The sequence below is a fragment of the Balaenoptera borealis genome, assembly GCF_965194805.1.
Source record: "Balaenoptera borealis genome assembly, chromosome: 20".
In the NCBI taxonomy this organism is placed as follows: Eukaryota; Metazoa; Chordata; class Mammalia; order Artiodactyla; family Balaenopteridae; genus Balaenoptera; species Balaenoptera borealis.
In genome coordinates, this window is record NC_138879.1 from 32,674,294 (window position 1) to 32,693,458 (window position 19,165).

Genomic DNA, 19,165 nt, shown 5'->3' on the forward strand with positions numbered 1-19,165 from the left:
CAACCATGTCCCCTTCACCAGTGTCTAGTTCTCTTGGCACCCATTGCCTTAGCGCGCGTGGCCCTCTCTCTTTCACCCTCGTGTTATACTTATCATTGTAGATACCTTGACTCCCCCACTGGACTGTAGGCTTCTGTATGGCACAGAAAATGACTGATTCACCTTTATTTCCCCCATATACACTCAGCAAATCAATGAAGAATGGGTCATTATCCTAAAAGCTGCCTGAGTTCCTGGTGCCCTGGGTAAAGTTGCTTACTTCTGTTTCTTCTGGGACACATTGTAAACGATGCCTGTTTCCAAACACACTGCCACCTTCCAACTCTCTGGCTCCCAGGAACCCCCGACTGAGTTCTCTTTCTCAGAATCAGGGAGAGACCTCTGGGTTCTTTCCCAGCACACGCCCACTTTCCACACACTCACCTAATGCCACCTTGACCTGCAGTAAAGACACAACTGTCCTGATTGAAATAGAAAGGGATGTGGTTTAATCTCTTTTGCTTGATTTCTCTTTCCCCGGTTTCCTCACCTCCAGCTGCCCCTGCGAGAGTCCCTGGGAACCTCTGATGGCCCCATAGGACAGTCTGAATCCATTGCATAAATGGTCACTGAAGACCCCTCTTAATCTGCGTTTCTGGTTCATAGAGTGGACAGCAGCAACAGCCTGACACGGAGGGGAGCTGAGGGGAGCAAAGCTCGTTACTGAGATCTACCCAGGAAAGTGGTCACTGTGTGCACACGGGCCACGTACCAATGTCCCAGGCCTTGCAGGGTGTGTGGCTGTATTTTATCAACCTCTGCATTCTCACCACTTAGCATGTGGCTGGATCAAAGCTGCCACTTCTCTATCACATTCAAGGACTCAATAAATATGAGTTGCTTTCCACACCTCCTCTGGCAAAGCATTAGATTCTACCCTGCTTTGCATCTAAGCTAGTTGGTCATGCATCAGTCTTGTCACTATGCTGTACGATACTAGAGGGCATGGACAGTACGCTATTCACCTCTGCACCCCAACCAGGCACAGAAGACAGAATGAGCCAAGGGTGAAAAGTCAGGTGAATCAACCTGGAGGTGTTCAGAAAGCAGCCAAAGAGCCAGCAGCAGGAAGTTTAAGTGGGTAGAGGATGATCAGTTTCAACTGTGGGTCAGGTTTAGAACACAGTGCCAAACCTCAGGTGGGCAAAAGGAAGGCTCCCAAGGGCAGAATAGTGCTGAGGTCCTAAGTGTGCTGAGGTCCTAAGTGTGGGCCCTGGAGTTCTAGTGGCCAGCAGTGTAACTTCTCTGTGCCTCAACTCATCCTTTGCCATCTTGAGTGGATAATATTACTCACCTCCTAGGGTTCTTTTGAGGATGAACAACGTAATGCATGTAGAGTAGTTAGCACGGTGCTGGGCACATAATAAGCTCTCAAGTGTTAGCCATTACGTCATTATTTTTGTGTGCAATTCATAAAACATGTTCCCAAATGAGCAGCAATTTCTCAGAAATATTTGATAGCTAGTGCCCTTTGGGGGCTCTGAAAATAGCTATGAAGGAAAGACTCTCAATAAACTACTTATAAATAGTTGGGCAGGATCTTAGTCAGTTCGAGAGTTCTGGAGGCTGGAAGTCCAAGATCAAGGTGACAGCATGGTTGCCTTTGCTGAGAGTCCCCTTCCTGTTCATAGCCCATGCCTGCTTGCTGTGTCCTCACACGATGGCTGGGGCTAGGGTGCTCTCTGGAGGCTCTCTTATGGACAGCTAATCCCATTCATGAGAGCTCCACCCTCATAACCTATGCACCTCCCAAAGGCCCACCTCCTAATACAATCATCTTTGGGGATAGAATTTCAACATATGAATTTTGGAGGGAAACAAACATTCAAACTGTAGCAGGGAAGGTGTGCAGACATAAAAAGAAAAACACACCCAGGGATACACAGGCATGCCTGATTCTCTGTCTCTGTCTCTGTCTCTCTCTCTCTCTCTCACACACACACACTCCCCTTTTCCAGGTGTCCCTTGGATAGAATTCTGCAAACAATATGTCATAGCAAGCACTCTTGGCTCTGCCCCTCCAGGGATGATTCCTGAGCCAATGTGGAGGAAGACATTCTCATCACTGTTTCCCTTGAGAAGCCTGTGGTTCCTTGGGATGAGGAAAGCCTGTAATAAAATGTTGTGCATGAATTGATAAAGTAACTAGTATTACTGCGGACAATGGAGTACAAGAAACGATTTATTCAGGGCTTTGAGTGTATACTTCCCTTGTTCTGTTACACACTGAATCGATATTTTACAAAGCAAAAATGGATATACATGTGAAATCTATACATCCCACTTCATAAACCGGGTTTATACAATAAGTTCATTTTTCTGTTAATAATAAAATCTATATGACTCTAAGGTTACACTTGCTGCTGAGAGACTATTCCTTCCTACCCTATGATTACTTTTTCTGTGATTCCAGGTTGTTGGGAGAATTAAATAAGTTATTATAGGGAACGTGTTTACATTAGTGTCCAGCTCAATTCTAATAGAATAGCAAGCACTCAATAAATATTCTTTGTTATTATTCCCACCATCAGTAACATTCCCAGTATTTCAGTCTGCCCATCGGAGTCTGAATTTGGTGAGCCAGCTAGAGGAAAAGGATGTCACGGGCACAGTGGTTGTTGAAACTGCTCCTAACTATTCCAGCTCCCTGGTCTTCCTGGCACCAGGTTGAACTGGACTCACTCAATGGCTTGTGGTTGGGTGGGGGGTCACATGACTAGTTCTGGCCGCTGGTTGTGAGTGGAAGCAACGCATGTCACCTCTGGGCTGGAGCTTTTAATTGCTGATGCAGAACCTGCCAGAAGACCAGCAACGTTTCAGAGGAGGGCTGCTCCGTCTATCTGTGTCCTCAGCTGAGAACAATGACGAGATGGAGCAGAATTCCTGCCAGCCTGCAATGGATGTACAGTATGAGCGAGAAATAATTCTTCACTCTTTTAGCCACTGGGATTTGGGTTTGCTTGTTACTGTGACCCATCCTAGCCTATCCTGACTGACACACCAGTAACTCGATTATCCCAACAGAAGTTATTGCATTGCAAGTATATCAGCAGAGAAGGGGGCCATGGCTTATCGATAATTCAAAAAAGTTCTTTACCAGTGGCTGTTTCTGCCACAGCATTTCCCTGGGGTGGGGGGTGCAGGGTGGTTTCTGGGAAAATATGGGGGAAGGGAAAATAAGGCTCCCCCTTCCAGTATTTTGCTCAACTATCAGCTCCCAATGTTATGGTCATTCCTTGCTAACATTCACTTGGTGATATTTTGGCCCAGCCTCGAACACATGCTTCGTCCTTTGTTTGACAAATGCCCTGTCTCCAACCAAGTCACCCCTCCATCACCATGACATTTTGGTACCCTTTTCTACTCTGGCTTCAGTCAGTACCATCTACATCATCAGAATTTTTCAAACAGTGTTGAACACCAAAAGGGAAAGTAAAAGGGAGTTTCCAGCCCTTTCAATACTTGGCTCCTTATGCAAATATGCTCAACCCTGTCGGGTAATCTTTTAGTTCTCTATACTGGGAGAATGGGTAGCTTTGTCACACACCAAATGTGTCTCCCAGTTCCCACATATCAGGCATCTGGTTCTTTCTCCTGGCTCTTCATAGCACTGGGCAGAAACCTCTGTTGACCACTTCTCAGGACCTCTGCAATTTTCTGTTTTCAGGTCTGTCCCCAAGATGACTGTGAGGCTTTCAATAGCTGAGATTTAAATACACTTCCTTCCCCTACCCAAATTGCTTAATGCAATGCCTGGCTTATGCGGGGGTTGGGGGTGGTGTCTTCAGAGAAGACACAGCTCAGGTGTCACAGCCTATGGAAAGCCCTTCTTGACCTCCTCTACCTCCCACCCACTGCCAACTGTGGTAGAGGGAGCTGTTCACTCTCTTGTATCCCTATGACCCTGGCAAAATTTTACACTTGCTTATTGCCCTTATTTGTTTACACACTTGTCTCCTCCTTATAAGATGGGATTTCCTAGAAAGCAAGCATTTCATTGATTTTTGTTTATTTTCATCATAGTCCTAACAACTAATGCATCCCTGGTCTACCCTTGCAGACCATTAATGCATGTATGTTTAATTATCAGGTGGACAGACAGCTTATATATCCACATAAATTCACACACCAAGTTAATAATCCAAAGTGTAGCGTATGATTTGGGCTGTAGGAAAAAAGGATGGGTGAGAAAGATTTTCAAAAGAAAGAAATAGAAAGAGGAAAAAAACAGACAAATAAATACATGGATGTGAGTCAAAATCAACATCTACCACAGCCAACTATTGACTCCCTTGATATGCTGTGAGTCTTAAAGTCTCAGATGGACACTTTGAGGTTTCTAGTTTGGGCCTGTCCCGATTACAAGACAAAGACAGGGGCACACCATTCCCGTAAAGTTGCAAGATCCCAAGTGAGGTCCTCCCTAGCAGCTTCATTTGCCTCAGTTTAGTCCTGGCCCTGCCCTTGAGAGTGTGCCTTGATCTTGAATTGATAGTTGTTGAATATTTGAACATTCGGTTGGCTGGAGGAGAAGCTTCCCCTTACGGCGTGAACATGCCAATTATGGGCATGTTCTCCGTGTAATGTAATGTTCTCTATGTGACGACATAGCATGCCACAAACACAGTGGATACATTTGGAATCATTCCTGACTCCTTCCTCTCCTTCCCATATACACAGTCAAGTGGTGGTGAGACATCTTTCATCCTGCTTCCTAGGAAAGGATGATTTGAAGGGGAACAGAGCAGGACAGGAAGTGCATGGCAGTTGCTGTGGGGTGACTATAATTGGCTGACTGACCTCTGAGCACATGTGAAAGACCCTTGAGTACTCTCTGATATAACTGGATGAGATTTGGAAAGGATGAGCAGGTAGGAGCAGGAACCAGTGCAATTTAAATAATTACTGTGCATCTTTATCCACAAGGGATGTAAACCTGGGGAACCTGGTTTCTTACACTCCGTCATCTCTCACTCCTCTGCAACACAACCCTTCCCCATGCCAATAAGTCTGGTCACTAATCTTGAGAATACTAGATTCATTTGTACCTCCACTCCTTTGCTCATATGGTGTACAACCATCTATATAGCCCTTCCTTTCTCCCCTGTTTATCTGACCCCATCTGAGCCGTCCTTCAAGGCCTTCTTCTATTTGTTATCTCTTTAAACTAATATCTACCTATGTGGTCTCTCTCTGCTGTGAATACCTGCCACACTGCATTATCGTCCACTTAGGCACTTAATTGCATGCTGTCTCATATCATTATTTTAAAGTTTTCCAAGTGTCTATCTTGTTTGCCTAAGTTGACTATATTTCCTTTGAGCTTAGGGGTCATAAAAGTCTTCCATTTTTCTCCAAGAGCCCTTGTGCTTCCACATATAGTAGGAGTCTATTACCTATTTGATGTGTGGATGAAGAAATAGCACATAAATGTGGTGTTTGTACACTTCCTTTATATGATTCTGCCAAAATGACACCACTTAATCTCTCACCGTAACTTGTTTTTGTAGTAGTGGAGACAGATTTTCCCTGATGTACTGACGTTCTTACTCACACCCTCACTGGGAAGATGTACATTGCAGGAAAAACTGCAAATACACTGGCTGCATAATTTGGGGCAAACCAAGATCTGTCACCCAATCCACACCAGGAAAAGGGGACAATAATAGCAATAGTAGTAATAAAAGTGATGTGAGGGGCACTGTGTTTGCCTCCTCAAGATCTACATCCAGTACGTTTGCTTGTTCTCTGTAGCTCCCCTCAAAGCAAGTGGGATAATGGATTAACCCAAATGAATGACAATAATCCGATCTCCTGCTACCATTGTTGATTCAGTTGTGGGTACTTTCCCCAACTCAGGCCAAAGAGTATGGGGAAGACATTTGCTCGCTGACTCTGGAAGAGAAGAATTTTCATTAAGTAAGACCTTCCCAAACCTTTAGAGGAAGCTGACATCATAGAAGGCATGGCAGACGGAAAGAAACCAGCTCCTGGTGACATTGTTTGGCTGCTGAATCAGACTATCCCTGAAGTCCATCCTATCCTGGACTTCAGTTAAATGAGGTACCTGTTCGTCAACTCAATCCACTTAGAGTTGGATTTTCTGCTCCTTGCAACCAAATATATTATAACTGGTATACATATAACGACAATAATAGCTGCATTACAAACTCACAGAGTAGTCGGGAGAGTAAAAGTTAATGCAAAACTGCTGTGTAGGCTTTATCATGCAAATGTTTGTTGCTGAGGGTCCCTCTGTTAAGATGTCTTCCCTTAGGAGATAGAACATGGAGAGGATCTTAAAGATGTAGAAGTCTTGTTGGGTGGCTATCTTGGGAGTTAAAATTTTTTCTCAACAGAATTTATCAGAAAGCTTGAAACATTAAAATACAAGCTGAACAGAATAAAAAGTACTGCACATGACGAAATTTCTAGAAGGAAATGATTTACATAAAACCTGGTGCCCAGCACAAAGTGCTAAATAACTCTTTGTTTTAAAATTTTATTTGTATTTTTAAAGATAAACTAATCATACAGGGTACATGAAGTTACCGGAGTGTTTCAGTGTAGTTAGTCTCTCTCTTCCCCTAGTCCCTCAGCAGCCAATAAACCTTCCTTTGCATTTCTTGTGCATATTTCTAGAGCTATTCTGTACGCACCAGTGGCATCCCATATACACTGCTGTGCTCCATTTTATTTTTTTTAGATCACATAATGTATTTTGGAGGCCTCTCCATATCAGTGTCTGTAGGGCTGTCCATTTCTTTCTAAGAGAATTCCAAACATAGCCCAAACGTAATTTCTCCTTCCATGAATTTGACCATGTTTACCGTTGGACATTTAGAGCGTTTCCCATCGTTTGCGGAAACGATAATGGGATGTAAAACAGTGATGTCATGATTATCCTTCTAGGGAGACATTTCACAGAAGTGGGAACCCATCTGTAGGATAAATTCCGAATCGTGGAATTGCTGATTCAAAGGGCTTATGTACAGTAACTTTTTCATTTTTGAATTCATGAATGTTAAATTCGATGAATTCGCGGGCAGCCCCGTGGGGCGCCTGAGCAGTTCTCTAAAGCTACCGGTTAGATATTGGGGTGAGGACTACGAGACCCGCAGAGCGAGCTCTGGCTCCGGCCGCGCAGGGCGGAGCCACGCCCCGCCCGGCCCACTCGCCCGCCGCCCCACCCCGCACGCGACCTGCCCGCAGCCCCCGGCGGAGGAGCGGCACGTGCGATTCCACGTGAGGCTCCTAGCGGCACGCAGAGAAGGAGTGCGCCTGCGCCGGCCGCAGGAAAAGTAGGTCAGACTCCTCCTGTCACGTGACTCGCTCTCCTCAGCTACCCCGGCGCCTCCCGCCCGGGTACAGCCGGCAGGCGCTCCGCACCCAACGTGACGGCCGGGCGCGGCGCGGCGGGGCGGGCGGGGTCCGCGAGCGCCCGGCGCCCGCGAGGATTCGCCGGTTCTCCTCCCTCCGGGGCTCTCCGCTCCGAAGTCGGGCGGGCAAGTGGAGCGCCGCACTGAGCCTCCCAGAACGGGGTGGAAACACACGGCAAAGGAAAGAGGCCTCACGTCCCTGACACGCGCACGCGGCTTTTTGAAGCATTGCAGCCTGGAAGGAAGGGAGGCGCGTCGCGTTTCGGTGTCAAACGAATCCTACCGATCCTTTGCGGTCCCCATGTTATAAGGGGACTCAGCCATTAAAGGAAACAAACTTTGTCAAAGGAAATAGAAAAGAATGTGAATGGTTCCTGAACATTTGCAGGAATGTTCTACAGGCCCCATTTCTAACCTACTGCCCACCGCCCCCCAAATATACCCCCCTACAAGGATTTTAGGCACATTTCTCACCTTCTACAAGAGACTTCAGAGGTGATGGTGGTGCCCATGGGGCTGGGTGTGTGTGAAGGCAGCCCTGAATCAACTGAAGCCTGAATTTTATGTATTAGGAATCATTTTATTTTGTGCCTCCATCCTTTCTGATTTTAAACTTGTTGCACAAAGGACAGGCTCTGCCCAAGTGGGTTGCCATCCAGTGGAAGAGACGACAAAGTCAATGGTCTACACCGCGGTGGGCTGTAAATCCTTCGATAGAGGTGTGCCCAGGTGTTACATAAGCCCAGAGGAGGAGGGGCACCCGAGCGCAGGGGTGGGTACCCTGAGCCTTGAAGGCTAAGTGGGAGTTAGCTGGCAGAAAAGTAAGGCAGAGGGGGTGGGAAAGTGTTCCAAACAAAGGGAGCTACTAATAGTTACATAATGTTTCCCTCACGGAGTTCTTTACTATAATTGTTTTAGCCATGCATGTAGTTGGAACGTATATAGTTTCCATTTATGTTATTCTAAACCAGTCTTTAATGAACATCATTATGCACGATACTTTCCCCCCTCCACTTTTAGCTAAACCCCAGGAACAGGATGGCTGCATAGAAGACACAAATATTTTGTATCTTTTGTAAAGCATTGTCAAATTATTTTCCAAAAAAGTTGTAGTAAATTTGTACCAAGGTGGCATGTAAGTATTTAGCATTCAGGCAATAAGTTGCCCGTTAATTATTTCAATTCAACGTAGCCTGATGAGATTAACACTTGATTTACTAGAATGCCATAAATCATAATACATGCATTTCTAGTTTTCGTGATAAAATTCTGAATGCGTTCAAGTTTGAAAAATGGAAAATATCAGATCAATGCATTTCATCCTTACAGAAAACCAGGTAGCATGTACGAGGGGGAGAGGAGGGGAGGATAGGAGTGACAGTAACTAAAGCAGCACAAATACCTGATTACTCTGATTACTCCTTTCTTGCTGTGAATCAAGAGGAAGAGCAAGTAGCTCCACACAAGCCAGAACAAGACAAGATGTTTCCACGCCTCTCTGCAAGTGTCAGAACAGCAGCAGAATCAGAGAGGCCCTGAGTTTGACCCAAAAGGCCACTATAACTTAAAGGAGGAAGGCTGGTCATGTGTTTGGGAACGAAGTTCCAGAAACCAACATGCTTCCACTTGGTCTCTGTTGGCATCTGCACCTGCAAGGAGAAAACAATACTGGGACACTCAAAAGGACATTTAGGAGAAAAGTAATTTAGGTAATACGGACTATGAAAGCAGAACATTTCTTACTTTTTGCCTGTATTAAGCTAGATGGTTAAGGAAAACAGAAGCATGGTGCAGTTATGATTTTGCAGAGACATGACTGTAGTTCATACTGTGGTTGTTTCCCTAATATCCATTCTGCACATTGCGTAATGACCTTATACTTTGGGGGGCAGGGCTTACCTCCCCTCAGCTTCAGGGGCTGGCCTTGATTGAATTAACAAATCAGTGTAGTCCCATTGCTCTTTTTATGAGTATTAGAAGAGTTAATTCAGCAAAAGCACTTAGAATGGTGACTGCCACATGTTAAGTGCGCAATGAACATTTGTTGTTAATACTGTTGTTATTATTAGTGTAAAAATGACTATTCAATTAGAGAAAGCCTGAACTTGTTTCAGTGGTTACATGATGACATTCTTTCTCCTAGGATGGGGAGAAAGAAGCATGTGTAACCACTGATGCCATCCGTCCACCTTGAGGGGAGCCAACCCAACCACACACCTGATAAACCAGGGGAGCAGAGGAGGCGACACCCTGATCAAACTTCAGTTGTAGCCTGCACCAACCATCTCTTGACAGTTCAGTTGTATGAGCCAAACACATCCCATTTGTTACTTCAGTCACTGGAGTTGGGTTATCTGTTATTTGCCAGCAGAAGCATCTTATCTGAAACCATGCGTAGGTCCTTATTTTAACTAAAGGGTTAAAATGATGACACTGGCATTCCATTCTGAGCATGAACTTGTTAAAGAATCGGATTAAATCTTACCTCCATGGCAGATGAACACAATGACCCAAAGTATTCATTTTCTAGGGCTGCCATAACAAAATACCACTGGATGGTAAGACTTGTGGCTTAAACAACAGAAATTTGTTTTCTCACAGTTCTGGAGGTTAGGAGTCTGAGATCAAGGTGTTGGCAGGGTTGACTTCTTCTGAGATCTCTCACCTTGGCTTGTAGATGACCATCCCCTCTCTGTGTTTTCATATGTTCTTCCCTTAGTGTGTGTCGTCTCCCAATTTCTTCTTCTTATAAGGATACCATTCATATTGGATTAGGACCCACCCTAATGACTCTGTTTTAACTAAATTACCTCTTTAAAGATCCTATTTCCAAATACAGACACATTCTGAGATACTGGGGACTAGGACTTAGTATTTATGAATTTAGTGGTGAGGGGCACAATTCAGCTCATAACATCCAACAAGACATTAGTGATATAATATGGGTTATTTAATATCAGATCTTAGTTCTTATTCTAGTTCTCTTCTCCAAGGCTTTTGTTCAGGACTGCTTGTGTGTGTGTGTGTGTGTGTGTGTGTGTGTGTGTGTGTGTGTAGGGGCTCAGGAAGGGAGAGAGACTGATGTTGGAAGAGCATGCCTGAGGATATAGATCCAGAAAAACTGCATGCAATGAAGCTCAGGCTAAATCTACTCTTAAATGTCTGTCCTCAAAGAACAATTCACATTGAGGACAGGAAAGCAAATGTAAAGGAAGCTTTGATTGTTTTATTCTTTGTGAAGATGGGCAACTTTGCTAAAGAATATGCTTCAGGCAGATTTTTTTTTTTCCTCCCTTAACACTTCTTGGCTAAACTGCCGGTGCTTTATTGAAGAGTAGAATCTCATTTCTGGACCTGCTTGAAAAGCTGTTTCTGTGTTCTAATTTCAGTAAGGCAACGTTCCAAACAAGAATGGAGAGCTCAGTTTGTATTCCTAGGTTGGTCATTGAATTGCATACTTTGTACTATAGGGAGAAGCTGTGGGACATAGAAGTCACTTCCCCACCTTTGGGCTCAGTTTCTCTGAATGTAAGTGAAGCAGTTGGACTCCACGATTGCCGTTGTTGTTTCTGTCTATTTATCACAGGATTGGATGAAAAGAATGTATTTTGGTTTCTTTGTTGGGCTTTATTAGTAAAAACTGCACTTAGTGTTCTCAAAAACTCTTTCCCAGCATTCAAGTGGCTATTTTTAAAAAATATCTGTTGGTTGCACTTGGTCTTAGTTGCGGCAGGCAGGCTCCTTAGTTGCAGCATGTGAACTCTTAGCTGCGGCATGCATGTGGGATCTAGTTCCCTGATCAGGGATTGAACCCAGGTCCCCTGCAATGGGGGCACGGAGTCTCATCCACTGCGCCACTGGGGAAGTCCAGCAAGTGGCTATTGACACCATCTGCATCAGGTACTCACAACAGATAACGAAGGCACATTTCTTAAGAATGAGATGATCCAGATGTCCCATCTTTGAACATCTGCCCATGTTTATCTCATTGTACAATTCTTTAACTTTTTTTTCCTAGAGTGAGGAAAGGGGAGGGAAGAAGAATTGTTCATAGTGGAAGCCAGCATTCTAAGGAAAATATTTTGTTAATTGCTTCTCAGTGTACCATCCCAGGAAAGGCATGCTCCAGCCCAGAGGTTCTTAACCAGGGATGAACATCACAATCACCTGTGACAGTTTTTCAGTACACATGCCTGTGACTCCATTTCTCAATATTTTGAATCAGTGATTCTGGAGAAGGGCCTGAATTTGTGGAAAGATCTACAGGTATAATGCCACACATAACCAGTTCTGAACTGCGGGTTTGATCTAAACCCTTTCCTTCTTTCCATAAACCATTCCCAGTTCCTTTTGGCCAATGATGCTAAAACACCTTGTATTACAAGTACAGCTCATGTTAATGAAAATATATCTGCAATCAAGAGGGACAATTCTTTTTTCCCAAAGTTACATATTAGGAATTTTAGTTGGTTGTGAGAAAAAAAATCTAAGTAACTCATAAAATTCTACCTATTTTGCCATTGTAAATGCAGTTAGCATTTCTGAAACTAGGAATAATGTTTTGTTACAGAGCTGATGTACTCTAAACAACAACAAAACTTTGAATGGCATTTGCAATAATTGCAGAGCAATATTTGGTATCAATGTTTTTGTTAAATCACTGAGGTACATTCTGGAATTACAGCACTAAAATAACAAGAGGCTTGATTCGTCAACTCTCCTGGAGGGTTTATGTAAGGAAATTATATTTGCTTGCTGAACTGTAAATTAAACAGGTTCTAGCTTTCCACTCCTTCAGACTTATATCTCTGTGGCTGCATATGGAATTTGCTCTCATTGGACTCCAGTAAAGACCATCCAAGTAGAGAAAAAGAGGAAACATTACTCAACATATTGAAAAACAAAGAATTTTCTGCTTCCCCCAGAAGTCCAGCTCTTGGAGCAGTGGAATAAGCAGACATTTTGGAGTCAAACAAAGCTGGTTCCAACTCGAGCTCCTTCTTGCTACAACTAGTTTACATGTGTAACTATTTGTTTCTTCACCTTCTGAGCTTCAGTGCTCTTGAATCTGCACAAGGGCAGATCACACTCATGTGGCAGGGTGGCTGTGAGCAGCAGGGTAAAGATGATGTATGTAAAGTGCTTGGAACATAATAGGTACCCTCAACTGGTTCCTGGCATCATCATTATTATTTTCTTAGAAAGAAAAAAATAGGTGTAAATAAGCAAGGATTTACTTTTTCTTCATAGTTCCCCCTTAATGAGAGGAATTCAAAAGGAATGAGAATAAATTTGGAAAGCCCTGACTTGCCTCTTGGTAACCAGGGATGCCAACTCTGAAGTGGCTGCTTCTCTATAGATGAAGCACAAAATGTGTACAAATACTAAGGTATATGTGACATTCTCAAGGGAGTGAAAAGAAGCCCTTAAACTTCCTTTGCACTGCACATTAGCTGTGAATTGATAGCTCCACTTGAAATCTAATGAAAACTCAAACTCCCTGGAGTTTAGGCACAATCTTTTTCAATATGGGGAAAGTGGATTCAAATAGGATATGTAGTATTTACATGATCTCAGATTCTTATAGAACCCAAGATTACTAAGTACAAAGCAGGTGGCTGTAGACTGTACCTTAGTTGTTAAGAGGAAAGGGAAGAAGAAAATTGAGCCCTTTTAAAAAATTAACCTGTTAAAGTTCTGAATTTGCTTGGGTCAAATTCTTATATCAACCTGAGTGTCCAGGGAAGTGGAAGTAGAAAATAAGGAAGGGTTGTGATGTTAACATCAGACATTCAAAACCAAGGGGAAGTATAACTACCCCAAAGTATAACTATTATAAATCTTTTTGCACCAAATAACATAACACAAGAATGTAAAACATAACTAATATGGTTGAAATAACATAGACAAACATCAATGATTTACCCTGTAAATAGAGAATACATATTCTTTTGTTGTTGTTGTGTTTATCTTTTTTTTTAACATCTTTATTGGAGTATAATTGCTTTACTATGGTGTGTTAGTTTCTGCTTTATAACAAAGTGAATCAGCTATACATATACATATATCCCCATATCTCCTCCCTCTTGCGTCTCCCTCCCACCCTCCCTATACATATTCTTCTTTTTTTAAGTGTTGAAACATTTATAAAAATACATACTGGGCTCAAACACTTGACAAATTATCAGATATGGACATAGTATTAGCAGTGGTTAACTCTAAAGGTGGAGTAAGGAGTGACATTTACTTTTTCTGTGTTCTTTCGTATTGTTCGAATACTTTATAACCAACATTTTTATAAGAAAAAGTCAGATTATTTTCATTTAAAAATAATACCAAATAATTTCTGGATACTTACTGTGTTGATATAGGTATTAAGCATGTGTCCTGACATTTCATTTCATCCTCACAAGAAGCCCTGAAGTAGTATGGCGAAGATTGATGGCATCTCCCTTTCCCATACATATCTTTTCTCTACTTCTTCCATAGTAATAGAAGTTTTAGGTAGACATGCGCCACACAGCTAGAGACAAGATTTCCCAGCCTCCCTTGCCCCTTGCCGGTAGGTAGCCAACTAATTGGATGTGAGTAGAAGATGTCAGTGCATCCCCTGCCCCTCCTCCCTCTTTTAACCTTTCCTGCTGCTAGAATACGGACCAGTGGACATGGTGGGAAGCTGTATTCAACCAGGCCAAAGAGGGCCCCCCTGTAGAGAATAAGGAGCAACAAGAGAGAGAAAACCTGGGTTCCTAATGCCATGGAGCCCTAGATCAGCCTTGGACTGTTTACACTCAGACTTCTGTAAGAGGGAGAAATAAACTTCTATATTATTTAAACCACTATTAAGTTGGTATCTGTTAAATCAATATTCTGTTATTATCTCATATTGTGTAGCTTTTCTTTTGAGAATTGTAACTTTTACATTATGTTTTATAACCATATTTATTTAAAAATTCACCTTAGTGACTTCCCTGGTGGTCCAGTGGCTAAGACTCTGTGCTCCCAATGCAGGGGGCCCAGGTTCCATCCCTGGTCAGGGAACTAGATTCCCACATGCATACCACAACTAAGAGTTCGCATACCACAACTAAGAGTTCACATGCCGCAACTAAACATTCCACCTGCTGCAGCTAAAAAGATCCTGCATGCCACAACTAAGACCCTGTGCAGCCAAAATAAATAAATAAATAAATATTTTAAAAATTCACTTTATGCTTAGTATATTTCACTGTTCACCAATAATCCTTATGTGTCTCAACATCACCCCTTTCATAAATACCTTATCCTTAATCATGCCCAGTGGCCCTGGTGGTATCTTTTCATTCCATTCATTCCAAAAGGGATATATGAGTGATATATTCCCAGAGTTCTTCATATTTGAATGACAATTATTAAAAATTGAAATATAGTTGATTTACAATATTGTATTAGTTTCAGGTGTACAGCACAGTGTACAGTTCAGTATTTTTGCAGATTATACTCCATTATAGGTTATTACAAGATAATGGGTATAGTTCCCTGTGCTATGCAGTAAATCCTTGTTGCTCATCCATTTTATGTATAGTAGTTTGTGTTTGTTAATCCCAGGCTCCTAATTTATCCCTCCCCATTCCCTTTCTCCTTTAGTAATCACAAGATTGTATTCTATGTCTATGAGTCTGTTTATGTACATTCGTTTTATTTTTTAGATTCCCTGATAAGTGATATCATATAGTATTTGTCTTTCTCTGTCTGACTTATTTTGCTAAGCATAATATTCTCTAGGTCCATCCATGTTGCTGCAAATGGCAGTATTTCATTCTCCTTTATGGCTGAGTAATATTCATATATATAAATACACATTCCACATCTTCTTAATCCAATTGTTTGTTGATGGGCATGGGTTTCTTCCATGTCTTGGCTATTGTAAATAGTGCTGCTATGAACACTGGGGTGCCTGTATCTTTTTGAATTAGTGTTTTTGTTTTTTTCGGGTATATACCCAGGAGTGGAATTGCTGGTTCATATGGTAGTTCTATCTTTAGTGTTTTAGCCTCCATACTGTTTTCCATAGTGGTTGCACCAATTTACATTCCCACCAGGAGTGTACGAGGGTTCCCTTTACTCCATATCCTCTCCAACATATTATTTGTAGACTTTTTGATGATGGCCATTCTGACTGGTGAGGTGATACCTCTTTGTAGTTTTGATTTGCATTTCTCTTATAATTAGTGATGTTGAGCACATTTTTATGTTCCTGTTAGCCATCTGCATGTCTTCTTTGGGCAAATATCCGTTCAAGTCTTCTGCTTATTTTTTGATTGGATTGTTTGTTTTTTTGCTATTGAGTTGTGTGAGCTATTTGTATATTTTGGAAATTAACCCCTTGTCATCATTTCCAAATATTTTCTCCCATTCTGCAGGTTGTCTTTCTGTTTTGTTGATGGTTTCCTCTGCTGTGCAAAAGCTTTTAAGTTTAAGTAAGTCCCATTTGTTTTGTTTTTGTTTCCTTTGCCTTGGGAGACCAATCCAAGAAAATATTGCCATGATTTATGTCCAAAATTGTTTCACCTATGTTCTCTTCCAGGAGTTTTATGGTTTCATGTCTTACATTTAAGTCTTTAAGCCATTTTGAGTTTATTTTTGTATATGGTGTGAGGGAATGTTCTAATTTCATGCTTTTACATGTGGCTGTCTAGCTTTCCAAGCACCACTTGTTGAAGAGACTGTTTTTTTGTATTGTATATTTTTGCCTCCTTCATTGTAGATTGATTGACCATTGGTGGGTGGGTTTATTTCTAGGCTCTCTATTCTGTTCCATTGATCTTTGTGTCTGTTTTGTACCAGTACAACACTGTTTTGATTACTGTAGCTTTGTGGTACAGTCTGAATTCTGGGAGGGTTATACCTCCAGCTTTGTTCTTTTTTCTCAGGATTGCTTTGGCAATTCTGGGTCTTTTGTGGTTCCATATAAATTTTAGGATTATTTGTTCTAGTTCTGTGAAAAATGTCCTGGGCATTTTGATAGGAATTGCATTAAATCTGTAGATTGCTTTGGATAGTATAGCCATTTTAATAATTTTGATTATTCCAATCCAAGAACCGGGGATATCTTTCCATTTCTTTGAATCACCTTTAATTTCCTTCATCAATGTTCTGAAGTTCTCAGCATATAGGTCTCCTTGGTTAAATTTGTTCCTAGGTATTTAAAATTTTTTTGATGCAATTTTAAACGGGGTTGGTTTTTTTACTTTCTTTTTCTGATATTTCATTATTAGTGGGTAGAAAAATGCAACAGATTTCCGTATATTAACCTTGTATCCTGTAACCTTGCTGAATTCATTTATTAGTTCTAACAGTTTTTGGGTGGAGAATGACAATTTGATTGTTTTAGAATTCTTGAGTCACTCCCTTTCCCGCTTAGGTCTCTGGGGATTGCTTTTTTTTTATTTGTTATTTTTTATCTGTTATTTGTCTATTGGGCTGAAGGGAGGTTTAAGATCAGCCTGATTATTTCTTCTTTTAGAGTAACCTGACTTCTGCTGGGGCACTTATGGATTGTAAACTTTAGAATAACAACTTCACAAAGATTATGTGATAGCATTGGTCAATATTTAATCATTTTAAAAAACACCATAGACCCTTCATTGTGTAGCTCATTGGCTTTCATCATTCCATTTTCTTGTTATATTGTTTAACTTTTCTTTTTATTCTGTTATCTTCAGATATACCAACTATCTGTCTTAACTCATTCATCCATTCAACAAATATTAAATGTTGGTTACCACTCAATATTTCTATGTGCCAGGCATTGTTCTAGATGACAACAGTAGAGGAATGAATGGGATGGACCAAGTTTCCACCCCATGGAACATACCTTTTATTGGGAGGAGGTAGTAAATAATTAAACAGAAAACTAAACAAGATCCTTTCAGATGGAGATATGTTTTAGGAATAAAAACCAGGATGATGTTAACAGTGTGACTGCCAGGAAGCAGTGGATCAAGGATAACTTCAGTGTTTGAGCTGAACCCTGAATGACCTGAAGAAGCCATTCATCCAAAGACCCTCAATTCCTCTTTCTCACTTCACATCCAGCCCTTCAGAAAGCCCAGCTGAGGGTTTTTGAAAGTAGATTTCAAAATATATCTCAAATCAGGTCACTTCTCACCACCTCAGCTGCTACTACCCTAGACCAAGCTATCTATATTTCTCCACTGGTCTCTCTGTTTTCACTCTTCCCTCCTGAATCTACTTTCCTCTAGCATCCATAACAACTTCTGAAGAATCAGTCATACTGTGTCACTGCCTTGCACAAATCCCTACAATGACTTTCTATGACAGAAAGGGTTATTTTCTTTCTTTTTTTAAAAATTAATTAATTTTATGGCTGTGTTGGGTCTTCATTGCTGCACTAGGGCTTTCTCTAGTTGTGGCGAGCGGGGGCTACTCTTCGTTGCAGTGCGCAGGCGTCTCTTTGTGGTGGCTTCTCTTGTTGCAGAGCACAGGCTCTAGGCACTCAGGCTTCAGTAGTTGTGGTGCACGGGCTTCAGTAGTTGTGGCTCACAGGCTTCAGAGCACAGGCTCAGTAGTTGTGGTGCACCGGCTTAGGTGCTCCGTGGCATGTGGGATCTTCCCAGACCAGGGCTCAAACCTGTGTCCCCTGCATTGGCAGGTGGATTCTTAACCACTGCGCCACCAGGGAAGCCTGAGAGGGTTATTTTCAACCAGAAAGCATTTATGTTTTTTTCCTCTGCTAATAGAATTACCTAATTTTAGCTAGGCACATTTCCCAACTTCCCTTGCAGCCAGTTTTGGTTACGTGACCAAATTCTGGCCAATAGGATGCGAACAGAATCGATGCGAACAATTTCTAGATTGTGCCCTTAAAATGAAAAGAGTTGTCCTTTCCTTCTCCTTTCCTCCGGTCCCCATGGGGAACATATGGTGGTGAGCTACCTTCTACCATGTAGAAGATGGCAAATTATGGGGGATGAATAGAATAACAAGAAGAAAGGTGGTTCTTGACACCATGGAGGTCCTTGGACTGCTTACCTTCAGACTGATACCTTCTCTTACCTTCAAAGAGAGAAATAAACTTCTGTGTTGCTTAAATCATTGCTATTTAAGGCTGTGAGCAGAAATTATGTGTGGTACTTCTGGATCATGCCCTTAAAAGAAAAGATCACCTTGCCTTTCCCTGACTTTGCTGTCTGGGATGCAAATGCAACAACAGCAGAGGGAGCAGCCATCTTGGGTTCAGAAGTAGAAGCATTGTCTTAAGGATTGCCTGGCCACCTCCTGATCCTAGGCTTCCTACTTATGGACAGTTATGTGAGAGAGAAATCAACTTCTAACCTGTTGGAACCTCTATACTGTTGGGGTCTCTTTGTTACATCATCTTAGATCCTACCTAACTGATATATTTCCTTTCACACTTAAATCTGAAGTCCTTAATGAGAAGACCAGTATGCATAGGGAGGTCAACACCTAGCACAGCGTTTGGAACAAAGTATGTACTAAAAATATGAGCGCCCTGCCCCTCCCCCCACTTCACTCAGCACGTCATTTTAATGCCTGGAAACCCCAAGGTCAATGTGACTATGTTTTAATGGGAAACTAAATACCGATAATAACAAAAGGTTGTTCTTAAGAGTATAGCATCACTACGTATGTTTGCCAGGAGATGTCTTGCTATATTTTTGACATTAAAAAGTTTCCAATTCTTTGGGAAAGTGAGGCATTGTTGATTTCATGCCTTATAACTG

General features: G+C 42.0%; 1 long non-coding RNA gene across 1 annotated transcript; it reads right to left on the reverse strand.

Annotated features, from left to right (window-relative positions):
• Window positions 1-2,208: 2,208 nt before the first annotated feature.
• Window positions 2,209-14,503, reverse strand: LOC309618331. Its single transcript, XR_014238420.1, has 2 exons — window positions 9,162-14,503; window positions 2,209-9,067 (listed from the first exon to the last, which is right to left on the reverse strand). It is a non-coding gene; the product is annotated as an uncharacterized lncRNA (long non-coding RNA).
• Window positions 14,504-19,165: the final 4,662 nt, after the last annotated feature.